Here is a 15,661-nt window from a genome sequence, read left to right as displayed (position 1 = left end):
GTTTGCAATGCTTACAGAGAGGAGGAGGGAATCGGGTAACTCCCATCACCCATTACACAATCCTGTTTCTCTCACTTCATTGGTGGAGCCGTCTCGCATCACTACTTGCGCAGAGACTTGTTCTCGTTCGCCTGGTCTACAGTTAGCTGGTATGGAGTTTAGTTATTTTCTTCACACCTTTCTTCCAGTATTTCACTAATTGCTTTTCCTGCATGCTTAGTCGTGAGTTTTCTAGTGATGCTTCTGGGTTGCGGGAACAGCAGATATTCTTGGGCATGCTGTTAAAGCCAAATTCATACCTTACAATCAATCTCTTTACCGTTTGCAAAAAAGTTTGCTACCAAAGTGAATTTTTTAGAGGAATGCTGTACGTCACAAACACTTCACAGGAAGCAATTATTTTGCAGGAAATTTCTTTACCCACAAAATATGCACAACAGAATGTTACTCTTCAGGTGTACATGCCTTGACCATGCTCATCAATGCACAACTTGGTTTGATTTGATTTGGTGTATTAAGTCCACTTTATGCAGAGAGAGGCTAATCGGGACTGGACCTACAGTCTAAAGTGGGATCTGAACTATTATAGGCCTCCACCGGGTATCTAACCTGGGACCCCTTCTATCCAACAACTGTTGACAAAGCTTGCCAGTTTGAAGACTTCAGAAAGAGAGTGGAACTTTTTTTTTTTAGTTGATACTGAAATGATCAGGAGGGAAACCACTCTGTAACACAGAGTGAGGCAAAAGTCAGTTTACATAGTGTGTGTGTGTGTATTTGCAACTTACTTAAATCATGGTTGGTTGGTTGAAGAGTAAAAGTAAGCACTGTATTTAATAAATTCAGAATGATAATTGGTGAAAACAATTGGAGCACTTCTATACAAGAGGCCTTTAGAATTGTAGTTTCCAAGGCAATTTTCCAGGTAAATGAAGGCATGAAATTTAATTATACTTGCAATGGGAACTAGTTGTTTTCAGTGGGATTTTTTCAATATTTGATTTTTGTTTTTTAAAGAACATATGTAAAAGTCAATATCTCTAACCCCTTGTAAATGTAATTCAAAGAATATGTAATACTCAGCAGTTGTGAATTTAATTCAGTGTGTTTTATTGTCAAAGACAAGGTTAAAAAAAAATAGAAAGCACAGCAATAAAACTTATTTAAAAATTCAACGTGAAGACTGAACATATTTTTATTTAACCTTTACCAAATGGGAGCCTCACAGAACGGGAACTTTTCATGTGCACTCTTTTTAAACTTGCCATGATGTACAAGGAAAATCATAGGAAGAGAACTAATTGTTGTAGAGAAATATTATTTTTATTTTCTTCAGAAGGACAGTGCTTTTAGGAGGTAAAATATCTGCATTCTACCTCCCAATAATGAAAGTTTAAGACAAATGAAGAAAATTGAAATTTTACACAAAAATTTGTATTCAGCATCCACCTTATGGAAAAAATCCAGAAAATTGCTTCTAGTGTTGCCCTTATGGGTGCTGGACAGTGGCGTGCGGTGACATTTAAACTAGGGTACGCAACATGGGCCATCCAAAATGGATTATGGAGGCCAGAACCCCCCCCCCCCTCCCTGGCCATCATGTTATTCAGAAAATAACTTCTTTCTACAATTTTATAATGGAAAATTTCTCGTCCTTGTATCAATATCCAAATGTAACGAGGTAAAATATATGTATGATATTTTATATTCGCAAATATATTCTGATAGCAGCTACGTAGAGTCCAACAATTCAACTTCGATTATTTCCTGCATGCAGTGCGATGAACATTGAACGGAAAGAAATGGCACAATCATTTTCCGTCCTTTCAAATTTCATGTAATAAATTTGATAAATCTCAGTATCGTCTACTATTTCACACCTTTCGCAGAGGAAACCAACGAATAAGGCCAACAATAAAGTTTCACTGTTTTTCTACTGTCAATCACTCTGTAGAGATATTTTTTTCTTCTTCTCAAAAATCAAAATGCCTAATATACTACTTACCATCCTTCACAACTCCTGCCTGAAACAATTCTTCCAACTCAGGAACAGACCTTCCATTTTGGATTGTTTACACTTTTTTCGTAAATTCCGAAAATCCCTTCTCCAGAACGTCATCAATAACTCCCGGTCCCCCTATTTTATCACTTCAAAGCACCGACAAACAATAGAGATCCTGTAATGTAAATAATATGAACGAAACACTCGCTGCAAATACGACACACGACAGAAGAAAGCAAAAGTCAACCTCCCACGGTATGTTGTGTCCGGTCCCGCTATGCCCGAAAACCATGCGTTCTTGTGGACGAATGAATCGGAGTTGCCAGTCGACAAAGTATTTTGTAGAAGGGAGATAATTAAGGACAAGTAGAAAATACGTCAGCATAGATCCCAGAACACTTCAAAAGCTAAACTACCGTACATCACTTTGCAATGTCTGGCGGGAGGGAAGGGGGGGGGGGGGGCTCATTCAAATCCCATTGTAAGTGTTGTGTTTTATTATGTTTTTCTTTTATCATTCATTCATATCGTCGGGTCACCAATCAACACCCATGCTATGGAACTCAAAGGAAATGTTGATCCCGAAAGGAGATAAACAGATACTTTCATACACTGAGAATTGTGCGAAACTTGAAAATTGTTCACATATTTTCCCCTCGACACAGTGACAGTCCAGTCTGGTCCTCACCTCCCTATACGAAAAAAAAACCTTGCTAGTGTAACTTTACCCTCACATAAATATTTTATATGTTATAGTTTACGCGTATATTAAATATGATCTTCCACCACTACATATTCTTGCCCTCCTCTCTGATTCCTGTATCACTTTTTATAATGTATTTTTATTGCAACCCAACACAGTGATCTATCTACGCGTGGCTGCTAAATGCTAGTAAGCTAAGCATTCCAGAAAAAAAATATATGTTGACTACTGTCAACACTGCATACGCTGTCAAAATCTTGGGTACCCTCGGGAAAAAAGTGGGAGAGAGGGTAAGTGCGGGCAGACCCAAACACGTGGTCGGGGCTGATATGAGCCAATGGGGCTACCTTCCGAATTTCTAGGGTACCAAGCAGAAGAAACAGCGTCTTTCTGCGGAAATCGGCAACGTGGATCGGGTGGGTGCCGAAGTCACAATCGGGATCATTCGGGACTGCCTTCAGGAAGGCAGCAGCGTGTTCGTGCGGAAATCGGACTTTCTTGCAGTGGAACTGCTTTCGGAGCGATTACTGTTGAATTTTCATGTTCGGGGAAGACGAAAAAATGTTCATTTTTTCTTACTTCGTTGTGGGTACGCAGAGCGTACCTTGCGTATCCCGAATGCACGCCGCTGGTGCTGGATGGACGAAATTTGCATTACACTTAAAGACCAGTCTTTGAGGACATACAATGCACATCCCCCATTTTGTTTGGGGGGGGGGAAGAATTTTACAGTGTACATGTTGTGAACATGTTCTTTCGTTTTCATTATTACATGTAAAAATAAAAATTGTTTGTTAATAAGTAAATAACACACAGATCAATCCCAAAATGTGGTAAGGGAAAAATCTATGTTTTCTAATTGTGTTTGTTAATAATAGTAACAAGTTTGTCATTCCAGTATGTCATACTTTCATATGTATACAAATGAACAAGAAAAACAGAACTGAATTATCATCTGTAGTTCCCAATAAATGATGTGCTAATTGCTGCCACCCGAAAGTGGTTTAGATTAAAACCCACTGTTCAGAATGCCTTAGTTTGGGTGGTTCCGATCTAAACTGGCTGCATTAAGAAGATTAAACACAGATGACAGGTCAGAAAGACAGCAGCAAACTTATGAACAGAAGTGGGCAGTCATTTTAATTTTTCTCTTTTCTTGCACCTGTAGTGCCACTTTCATTGCACTTGAATGTGGTGAGGAACAGGAGATTGTATTTTGCATGTAGTTGGAAAAAACATGCTTTTTACTTCGGTACAGAAGTGAGCAGCTTCATTTTGACTTGCTCTGACAGTCAGCTGAATATTGTTTTTATTGTTGACACCTCATGGTTATCTGCATAGAGATTCAGGCACGTAGCCCAGGGGGAGGGCTAAAGGGGGTTGAACCTCTCCAAAAATATTTAAATAGTGTATAGGGGTAATTAATTTTACTTCCTTAACAGGATTAAACATTAGATAGAGAAAAGTTTAGTGTATAATAGAGGAACAGGTTATATTTTTATATTCTACAACGCAGAAGCGTGCGGTAAAGAAAGGCGGGGCAAGCGCCGCTTGCGTTGTTTTTTAAAACACTTTTGATATGTTCGCGTTTTTCAATGCCTTTATACACCTTAGAATGGAATTTATTTACTATAAGATATTTACATTACAGAATTTTCATTTCCCCTATTTCCGTGGTGGCTTAGTCGGTAACGCGTCTGACTACCATGCTAAAGATCCCGGGTTCGATCCCCGGCCGGTTCAAATCCGGGAACTTTTCTAACGGTGAAAGCGGCCCCGGCGCCCACCCAGCGTCGAATAACATGGGTACCTGGGGGAAACCCTGGGGGGTAAAGGCAGTCAGGGGCGTGATGCTGATCACATCACCCCCACTCACGACCGGATCAAGAAAGTGTGGGGCGTTACCCTAACACCCCCTATATGCCTTCATGGCGTGGTGCTATGCACAGGGGAGCACTTTACCTTTTTTTTTTTTTTATACCTAATTCCTGTTCTATTGGCTTGAAACATAAAGTGGCTGCACCCTTGACGACGCTGGGCGATGCGGCACGACTGACCACGTTAGAACAAGAGGACTACTCGCCTTTCTCCCCGCTTTTCGAGTGACATATGAAGTTCTTGCATAGTCACTGTCGATCCCCGTTCACGAAGAAAAAAGACCGAGTGCAAGCGACACCAAGCCCGCATCTGTCTTTGGCAAGGGTGTTGGAAAGAATTTGTCCACACTGGCCACAAGGTTGCTAACTTCCAGAATTTTCTGTGCGTCCGTAGCACCACCTCACGCGGTACGATTTTCATGTTTGAAACTCTATAGTAATTAACAAATTACATTATGAAGTTTGCCAGTGATCACCAGTCGTGTGCTATTTATAAGAAATAAAATCACAGCCGGTACTTGAACATATCAGTCATGTAGTCAGTTACTCGGAAATATGGAAGGTATGCAACACTGCAGGTAGGGTGAAACGGAAGAAGTGTGGGTGCTGCGGATGTGTGTTGTTTTTTACTGTGATATTGTGCTGTGTTTTTCTGTTCTTTGTGTAGTGTTTTTTTACCTGATGTAAAAGTATGATTCTACATTGAAAAGTTCCGCCATGGTTGACATACCAGATGAGCCATCGATTTGCAGTGTTGCAGGTAAGGACTTGATTATTAGGGACCTTCTCTCAAAACCATTCAGTTCGAGAACATAAGGTGAAAGGTTGGAGCTTGTGAACCATGAGCGACCGTGTCCTGAATTGTTCATAACCAAACCAACTAAGAAAGATGGGAAAGTTTTCATTAGGCAGTTTAAAACATCTCAGTACAACAATATGGTATATGGTTATGAGGCAGCAATAATCTTAATAAATTATTTTGATGGCCATGCGTTTTATTCAATACAAATTTAGGACCATGGAACTCAGTGGCATGCCCAAGGGGGAATGGGGGTTGATGTGGGTTATAACCCCCCTTTCGCCCAGTATTCCTAAAAAAGAACGTCAAAGGTAGGAAAATATGACAAAATGAGGGCCGACTACCAAGAAAAAGTATACATAACCCCTCCCTTTCGAAAATCCTGAGCACGCCACTAATGGAACTATACAGGCTACGGTGAAGGACTTGAGCAATTTTTATAATGCAGTGCAAAGACATGAACGTTCCCAGAATCACATCTGTGCTTGCATCCAACTGAAGACAAGTCATGATTCATAATTCTAGCCAAGTAAGAAACCGAAACCAGTCCGTTTATTTAAGATCGAAACTTTATGCTAATAGGATGTTTATTATTTTCAGGGTTAAAAAAGAATGTAATTTAATTTACAGTTGCCCTCAAATATCAGGTAAATCATAATTTTCTTCATGGTTGAAATTTAAAAGTTATATCGAGAGGCTGTTTTCCTTCTTTAAAAACCGTGCAGCGAAGATTTTATTTTATGGTATGTATGCACATCACACACTCAAGCCCGATACGTCACCATTATGTACATTATTGTAAATGGGGATGTGTGTATGCCTATATTATATTTTAAAGCCTTTTTTTAATGAAATGTGTTAAAGTTAATAACACAATACAATAACTATGAATTTCAGTACACTAAGTGTACAAAATGTAAGAAAAATAATAGACAACAGTTGTTGGATATTCACTCGTACAGTGGATCGAGTTGTAAAGTTTCTCCATTTATGTAATAATAATAATATTGTATTTAAGTTTCAGATACAGTACTGAAAGTCCATTTTATACTGAAACTGTAGCAACAAGAAAAAAAATTAAAATAACAAAACAGGACAATACAAGATGGCAGATGAAAAAAAAATGTTCTATATACATTGTTAGTGATTGTTGGAAGCTGTGTTCTGACAAGAAAATATCAACATTTACAGGCAGGTTATTATATAATTGGGGAGCCTATAGTAAAGAGGCCACTGTAGGAGAGAGAGCCTTGTAGCAGGAATGTGAAAGAGCCTTACGTTGCAGGTTGTAGATGAAATTGGTTGACAAGGAATTCGGGTTTAATTTTTTGCCATTAATGATTTTATGCAAAAATTTCATGTCTGCTAGTTCGTGACAAGTGTGTGGTGACTGGATGTTCAAAATAGTCATAATATCTGTTTTATGGAGGTGTTTGAGAAAAGGTATTCTATGGCGAGGAAAAACTCTGACAGAATCAATCTTGGAAAGATTAGTTTTAGAATCAATAGTCCAGATGGGAGAGCAGTATTCAAGAATGGGGGAGAGAAGGAATTTGAAAAATATGCTAATGGCTGATTGGTTTTTCATTTCAGGTAACCTATACAGAATACCAAGGAGACGCATGGCTCGTTTACTAGTATATGTAATGTGGTCATTGAAGTTTAGCTTTTCGTCGATGATAACACCAATATCATTTTTGAGAGGAAACCTTTGTGATGGGAGTGTTTTCAAGAGTATAAAAAGAGAGCACTTTGTTCCTTTTTAAGGAAATGGCGAGGCAGGAGCATTTCTGAGGTTTCAGTTCAAGTTTCCACTGGCGACACCACAAAAGTAGTTGTTACAGCTTGTTGTAGGATTAGTGAATTGCGTTCAGATGAAATTTCTTTGAAGAGTTTACAGTCATCGGCAAAGAGAAGTATATTTATGGGAAGAGAAGACAGTCTGTCCGGCAAATCATCCATGTATGTAAAGAAGGAACAAAAGTGGGCCTAAGACACTCCCCACCAGACACCAGACGTTCGGTTTTTCCCAGACATGTCCTACATTTTAGTCTTATGTCCGGCATCCGGGAGGAATTTGAAAATTATAATAAATGTCCTACATTTTTAGCATCACATAATATTAGTTATGAAAATATGTAAAAAGAAAAAAATCATGCAAGTTACAAGTCAATTACTGTGCTTCCAAACTCAATAGTGAAATTTATTTTGATTGTCATTCATCAGTTGTTGTATGTATAACTTGGTGTAGCTTGAAAAAGTTCTGGGATAAAGTTCGCAGATAAAATAAAATAAAAACCACTAAAAATAAATGTGTAGATTATTTTGCATCTACAAAAAGTGGTTATGTGAACCTTTAAGAAGAACTTAGATATTCAGTCGTTGCCCAAAAAGAAAATAAATGTTTGTCCCGCGAGAAAACAAACTGGAAAATGGAAGCAATTAATGAACTTACTTCTGATGTCACTGTTCAATGCCTGAGTGGATTCTTTTGCCTTAGGGTTTATACTGATTCAATATTTTGATTGTAAAGCAGGGATATAGAGAACAAAGTTATTCAGGGTGTTTGCAAGTCAAGAAAGTCATGGAAGTCAAGAAAAAGCAAAGAAATCAAGAAGTAAATAAAAAGGCAATAAATTATTCTTGTGGTCAAGAATTTTTGTTACCACAATCATTGATCGGTTGATTTAGTTTATTTTATTTCACTTTTCTGCCCCTTTGGCTAATCGCAAAGATGTGGATGAGTGGTGGTAAGATAAGATGGATGAAAGGACAGTCGCAAACATATAGGGACAACCGACACAAAGCCCCACATAAGATTATACTGGCCGAGTCCAGACACCAGAGCCTTGCTAGTCAGCCAAATGCAGTCCAGGATGCATTAATAGATAAAGCAGGTTTAATTCTCTTCTGAAATACAACTTCAGTTTACATCTTAACTGGCCCTTTGGTAGGGATTTTTCATTAAATAAATATTTATTTTCTTTATTGCAAATTTCCAACTTTACCTAAGTTGGGGTTGATTAAATAAACGTTTAAAAAAAGGTCAAGAAAAATACAAAAATTCTGGATTTGTTATTTTGGTAGAAACCCTCTAATTGAACTAAAAACTACTCAAGATTAAACTCTGGAACCACTTCAAATTATGGTAATTGCTGAATATTTGTTTGCCATTGCAGGTCATAATGCAAATTTTGAGAGAGTACTTTTGTTACCATCAGCACAACAGACTCGTGAGAGAAATTATTCTTTTCATAATGTCTGTAATTTCAAAGAGTTTGACTGCCCACTCTAACATAAATATAATTTGAATAAACTTGAAATTTTGAGATAAATTAGCTCCTGAGAAGTACCACTTAAATCATCATCTGAGAAGTACCACTTAAATCATCTAGTAAGAGGTGCATTGCCCCCTCCATGTAGGACTGCCTTGATGGGGCGAGGGGGCTTAGTAGGGAGGCCATTTTCATCTAATCATTTCACTCATTCTTCACATCCACATCTCACGTTTTCACTATTCCATCACGTCATTCATCTCCATATCTTTGACCTCTCTATAACTAAGGGTCCTGTTAGAGGAGACAACCTCTATAAAAAACCTATCTCAAGGTGTGAGTTGCACGTGCGGATGGGACAGTGTTGGCTGCAGGGGTAGTTTCAGTCGCGAACATGGCTGCAGTTATTTAGGCTTGGTCCTTGTGTAGCCTTCATTTTTGGGGGTAGGCCTTCCTCGGCATAGAGGGCATGTCGAGGTGACAATTTATGGACCCTCCACTTAAAATCTTACAGTTTATGAGAACTAAATCACCTTTTAACGGAGGGAAACCCTCAAAGCGTCGGAGGCCTTTGAGCCCAACGAGTTTATTGGAAAAGACAGGGAACGTCATGTCAGTGCCACTGTACCTTGTAATAAGCATTGCAGAAAAGAGAGAGAGTACCGATGAATGTACCAACACGAAGAGAAATGGAGCTAAATCATTAAAGGACCTGTCACCGTTCCTTATAAAGAAGCAAGTGGACTACGCCACTGGAAGTGATGTCCCTGACATCAAAAAACTGTGCAGCGGAAGCCTTCTCATCCAGACAAGTACAGATCGCCAGACTAACCTCCTCCTTAAGCTTACGACCTTGGGCAACTTTTCCTGTTCAGGTGGAACCTCACAGTCAACTGAACAGTTGTAAAGGTGTTATAAGCCACTGAGATCTTTTGAACTGCACAGAAGAAGAAATCCTTTAAGAGCTCTCCGATCAACATGTGACAGCAGTGCAGCAAATAAAGACCAAAAAATCCGGAGAACTTTTACCGACAGCTTCCCTCATTCTCACCTTTAAAACGACCGCTCTCCCGGATGAGGTACGGGCTGGTTATTATAACCTTCATGTCCGGCCGTACATCCCGAACCCGATGCGGTGTTTGGGCACACTCAGCCTTCTTGCAAGGCCACTACTGCCATTTGTGGCAAATGTAGAGAGCCCGATGACCATGGGACAGAGCCATGCTCATCTGGTCCCTCATGCGTCAACTGCAAAGGCAAGCACCCAGTCTGGCATCATGACTGCCCCTCTTTCCAAGAGGAAAAGAAGATCCGAGAGTTGGTCGTGACAGAGAAAATATCTGCCGGCGAAGCGAAACGACGTCTCTGCGAAAGTGTACGCACTACTTTACCTGTGCCATTCTCTACAGCTGCTTCTAATGCTCTTGTCCGTCGCAGTTTTGGCATCCAAACCAGCGTGTCCACCCAGACAACAACGCTTCCCAGAGTAGCTCGCCCCGCTCATATGAAACCAGCAACCACTACTCGCTCTATAGAGAAGAAATTCAAGCAGGCTTATAATAAAGAATACTTCCTAAAGTCTACTAGCTCTCCAGTCAGGGTCGCAGCAACCACCCTGAAACTTAAGGTGCAGCTAAAAGCTGCCCGGCGGGTGCTGAAAACACCTGCCACCACTCCCCTTCCCCTTTGCCCCCTCTGTCCTTACCCGAGGACATGATAGAGGACGATGCTGCGGGTGAGGAATATACGAAGGTGACAAGGATATCGAATAGAGTACGCCTTAGAAGGCCACGCTAAATCTTACATCATGGCCTCCTGTCTCCAATGGAACCTTAACGGTTTCCGTACGCATCTCGAGGTACTGCAAATTTTAATATCCGAATTTGACCCTGCCATCATATGTCTCCAAGAGACACATTTTCACCCAAATAATCAGTGATTCTAAATGGATACACATTTACCGCACTGGGGTGTAAGGGGTGACCTTCCACATAGTACACCCAAATGTCAACCTCACTTCCATGTTAGTACACCCTGGACTGCATTTTGTAGACTAACGAGGCTCTGGCGACTGGCCCCATGGCCAGTATAATTTCGTTTGTAATGTCCTGTTGTCCTTATGTGTGCTGAGTGCCCGTTTACAGCCTCAGCTTTTAACAGAAGTCAGAACATTTTAATATTTTTTTTAATTATGCAACGTTAGAGTTGTTCTTTGTAATGATAAGGGGCTGGCCCCCGTATAATGTGACAGGAGCAAAATAGCCTAAGTGCTGACGCTCCCACAATTTTAAAATCAAAATCAAAAATCAAACATTTACCGCACCGACAAGCTTCCCGAGGGTCATCACGCTCACGGTGGTGTTGCAATCGGTGTTCGAGATTCCATCCACTCAACACCAATGTTTCCCACCACCACCCTCCAAGTTGTTGCTGTGCGGGTTTCTCTACCACAGAGTATATATCACAAGGGAGGAGCGATTCTCTTTTGAGGACATCCTCTCTGTATTCCAGCAACTCCCATCTCGTATGGTTATTTTGGGCAATTTTAATTCTTAACGTTTATGGGGCTCCGTGCGTACAGAGCCCCGGGGTCAAATTGTCGATAATTCCGTGAAGCATTAGGTTTAGCGTTGCTGAATAATGGAACTCCCACATATTTCATCAGGCACATACTCTGCTTTGGACTTGTCCTTCTGCAGTCCCAGCCTTGCTCCTACCACCTCTTGGAGTGTACACACTTATCTCTGTGGGAGCGATCATTTCCCTCTTTTACTCAACTTCGAACATCTCCAGCGCTCTCCTGAACAACTCCTTCACTGGCATCTCAGTCGAGCTGACTGGGGTGCCTTTGAGCGTGCAGTGGATCTTAATACCGATTTGCGTCGAGCCTGCCAGCAATCGACACCCTTGATATCTTCGTGTCACGCATCCTCGATTCTGCACGCGCCTCCATTCCACATCCCAGTGGACCTGCGAGGCGATGCCCAGTCCCCTGGTGGACTGCAGAGATAAGTGCAGCCATAAAGGACCGCAATCGTGCCCTAGATCGGTTCAATAGGAACCACACTCCCGCAAACCTCGAGCAGTTCCGCATCAAGCGTGCCCGTCGACTCATTCGAGCCAGTGAGACGGCATGCTAGGTCCAATATCTTGTCTTCCCTGACGAAGCAGGCATCGTTGCAATCCGTTTGGACCAAAGTACGTCGCATCCAGGGGGTTGTATAGACTCCTCTGAGTGCTCTGGAGCATGACGGGACTTTGTATACAGATACTGGAGACATATCAAATATCCTGGCCACGCAGTTTTCTGAAGCTTCCAGTTTGGAAAATTACCAGCCACGTTTCAGTCGTGAGAAGGACCGTCAGGAACAACATCCTCTAGTTTTTCAAAGTCATAACACCGAGTCATACATCTCTCCATTCACTTCGGAATTCGAAGAACACAGCTCCTGGAGTGGACAGGATTCGCTACGAGATGCTACGTCATCTGCCCAGTAGAGCAAAAATTTTCTTCTCACAGTGTTCAACAGGTTTTGGTTGGAGGACCTATTACCCGTATTCTGGAAGGAGGCTATTATTGTTCCCATCCTGAAACCAGGCAAAGAACGCACCACAGCATCGAGTTACAGGCCTATTGCCATAACTAGCTGTGTGTGCAAGTTGATGGAACGCATGGTCAACAAACGTCTCACCTGGTTTTTGGAGGAAAACTCCTCGATAAGTAATTTTCAATGTGGTTTTTGCTCCAACCGTTCCACACTGGACCATCTGGTTCAACTGGAATCACATATTCAGGATGCATTCCTCAACAAGGAACATTTACTAGCAGTTTTCTTTGACCTCCAAAAGGCCTATGACACAATGTGGCGGTTCGGCATCATCAACCAGCTTCACTCTTGGGGCGTCCATGGCCATGTGGCGTACTTTATTCATAACTTTTTATCAGATCGCTCTTTCCGCGTACGTGTTGGGAACTCCTTTTTGGATCTTCATGAACAAGAGAACGGTGTCCCGCAGGGCATCGTACTTAGTGTGACTCTGTTTGCCATAGCAGTGAACAGTGTTATGGCAAACATTGTTGCCCCTGTACATGGTCTCCTCTATGTAGACGACCTCACGATCTTTTGTCGCTCACGGAATCTCGCGTCAGCTTCTCGTCAACTCCAACTGACGATAAACCGTTTGGTTGAGTGGTCCTCCCAAACAGGTTTCAGTATCTCATCTGAGAAATCCGTGTGTGTCCACTTTTGTCGTCTCCGTACATGTCATTTTGATCCTGACCTGTACATGTCGAAATCTCCCCTGCGCTTCGTGAATGAGGTCCGCTTCCTAGGCCTCATTTTCGACAAGAAATTAACATGACTACCTCACCCTCGCCAGTTAAAGTTCTCTTGTCTTCTAGTTCTCAACCTTTTACGTGTTTTATCTCATACTTCTTGGGGTGCTGATAGGACGGTACTGCTTCGCCTGTACCGTGCGCTTATCGGGTCGAAGCTCAATTATGGATGTGTTGTGTATTCTTCTGCCTGCCCATCTCCACCCTAGTGTCACTAGCCCATTGGGTGTTCATGCTGATGACATCCTGTCAGCTTTTTGTGTTGACAGTGATCTTCCTGGCGTGTCTCCACTCATTCTGCCTCTCCCAACCTGGGAGTTTCCTGCACCTTCTATCAATTTCTCTCCGAGTGCCCTTCCAAAGGCAGAAACACCAATGGTTGTATACCAGCAACGGTTTTTAGAACTTCATGCGAAGCACCCCAATTTTAATGTGTTTTACACGGATGGGTCCAAGACAGTCGAATCAGTTGGTTGCGCCTTCATCCTAGACTCTCAAAGTTCCAGTTACTCGCTACATCCTGCCTGTTCCATCTATATGGCAGAGTTGTACGCCATTCTAAAGGCACTGGACTTTGCAGACGTCAATGGTCTGAAGAAAGTCCTTGTGTGCTGTGATTCGACCAGCATGTGCAGTCTCTGGATTCGCCGTATTCCCGGCATCCGGTAGCGCAATGCATATTCAGACGGCTTGTGTCCTTATCTGGCAACGCGGATGTACACTTCTGTTGGGTCCCTAGCCACGTGGGCATCCAAGGGAACAAAGCAGCTGATGCTGCCGCCAAGTCCGCTGATGCAGATGGCGACGTTCTCGTCCACCTTTTGCCAGCTAGCGACCTGCAGAATGTGTTCCGTTGTTGCGTTCTTGACACTTGGCAGTCCGAGTGGGATACTGAAACGGGGAACAAGCTTCACGCTATTAAGCCCACCATAGGTGCTTGGCGTTCCTCGTCCTGCCCCCCTCGGCGAGAAGAAGTTATTCTTACCCGCATGCGTCTAGGACACAGCCGTCTAACGCATGGTCACTTGCTGCAAGAGCTGGACCCTCCGTTGTGTCGTGTTTGTAATCTTGTTTTAAGCATTCAACACATTCTCATTGAATGTATCGATCTTGCTTACCTCCGGCAGACTTTTAACCTTTCCGGCTGTTTGTCATCCCTCTTGGGTGATGACAGCAGTATTTTATCAAATGTTTTTAGTTTTTTGCGAAGAGCTGGACTCTTCCACTGTCTGTAAGGAGGTTTTTAGTTTGTTTCTTCTGACTTTTTAATGTGTTGTGTGTGTCTTGTGCAGGTCTTTTTACAACCTTGCACTTTTAGTTTTTTTTCCCAAGGGCTATTTACACCCCCCCCCCCCTTTTTAAGTTTTGTCAGAATTTTAGATAGGGGATATTTCCCCTTATACATAGAAGGGTGCGAAATGGCCTTAAGTGCCGATGCACCCAGGAATTTTAAATCAATCAATCAATCAATCAAGAGGTGCATTGTTTAGTATGAATGCAATTTTTTATATTTTGCATGTAAAAATGCATTGAGAATTCATTCTTTTAAACTGAAAAGTGTCATTTTCAAATTACTTTATAACGTGTTCTATAGAAATACGTATTATTTATTGAGAATGTTTTGTGTCCTACGTTTTGGGACAGGATGTCCTACATTTCTCTTATAGAGATCTGGTAACCCTAACCAGACAGGATGGGTAGAAAGCTGGAAGAGAAGCCAGAGAGGATAACATGCTGCTATTGTACATACAGATAGTCTTTTAGCAATGATAGAAGTTTGCTATGGATGTGAAATCTGGATTGTAATTTATGAAGATTGAGATTGATTGATTTTATCGAAGGCTTTTGAAATGTCCAAATATATACCGTCAAGCTGGGAATTGTAGCATGAGAAAGTAATACCGATCGATTGGTCAAGCAAGAGCTGCCTGGAAGAAAACCATGCTGAGCAGTATTTATAAGGGGAGATGTGAACTTCAGCAACCTGTCTTTGATTATTTTCTCACAGATGATAGAGAGAGGTGGCAAAAGAGATAGGTCAATAAGATTTTACCGAATGTTTGTCTCCAGATTTATAGATCGGTACAACATTGGCATGCTTCAACAGTTCAGAAAACACATCTACATAAAAGCACTTGTTTAGTAAGAGACACAGAGGATGAGCCAGTGAGTCACCAGTTTTGCGAAGGAAAATTGTCTGAATTTCATCCGGGCCAAAGGAACGGCGGAATGGCAAAGAGCTGAGGAGAGATTTGACTTCTTGAGGGGAGGTTTTAATCAAAGAGAGTGTGTGGGAACTAACGGACACTACATGAGGAAGAGGTTCGAAAACTCTGAGAAATTTTCATGAAAAGAATTGTTAAAAAGTTGTGCTCTCACGTCTCCCACAGCGTTGTCAGAATTATTTGTAATTTCCATAGGCACACAAGGGTTTTGCTTTCTCGAATTTAATAATGAGCAGAACTTCTTCGGTTCAGTAACACACTCGGCTGTTATGTTATTTACATATTCAGTATACCTTGTTTTAAGTAAGTTTGTTGAATGTCTCCGAATATCACAAAAAGTTTTGTGGGTATGTTTGTTTGGGTACTGCTTCCACAAGTTCCAGGCCAGCTTTTTGTTTTTCAAAGTAAGGATAAGCTCGTTGTCGAACCAAATCGGATATTTAG

Source organism: Lepisma saccharinum, chromosome 6 (assembly GCF_977018435.1).
Source record: "Lepisma saccharinum chromosome 6, izLepSacc3.1, whole genome shotgun sequence".
NCBI lineage: Eukaryota > Metazoa > Arthropoda > Insecta > Zygentoma > Lepismatidae > Lepisma > Lepisma saccharinum.
The sequence above is the reverse complement of the archived record's forward strand: the minus strand, read 5'-3'. Positions refer to the sequence as shown.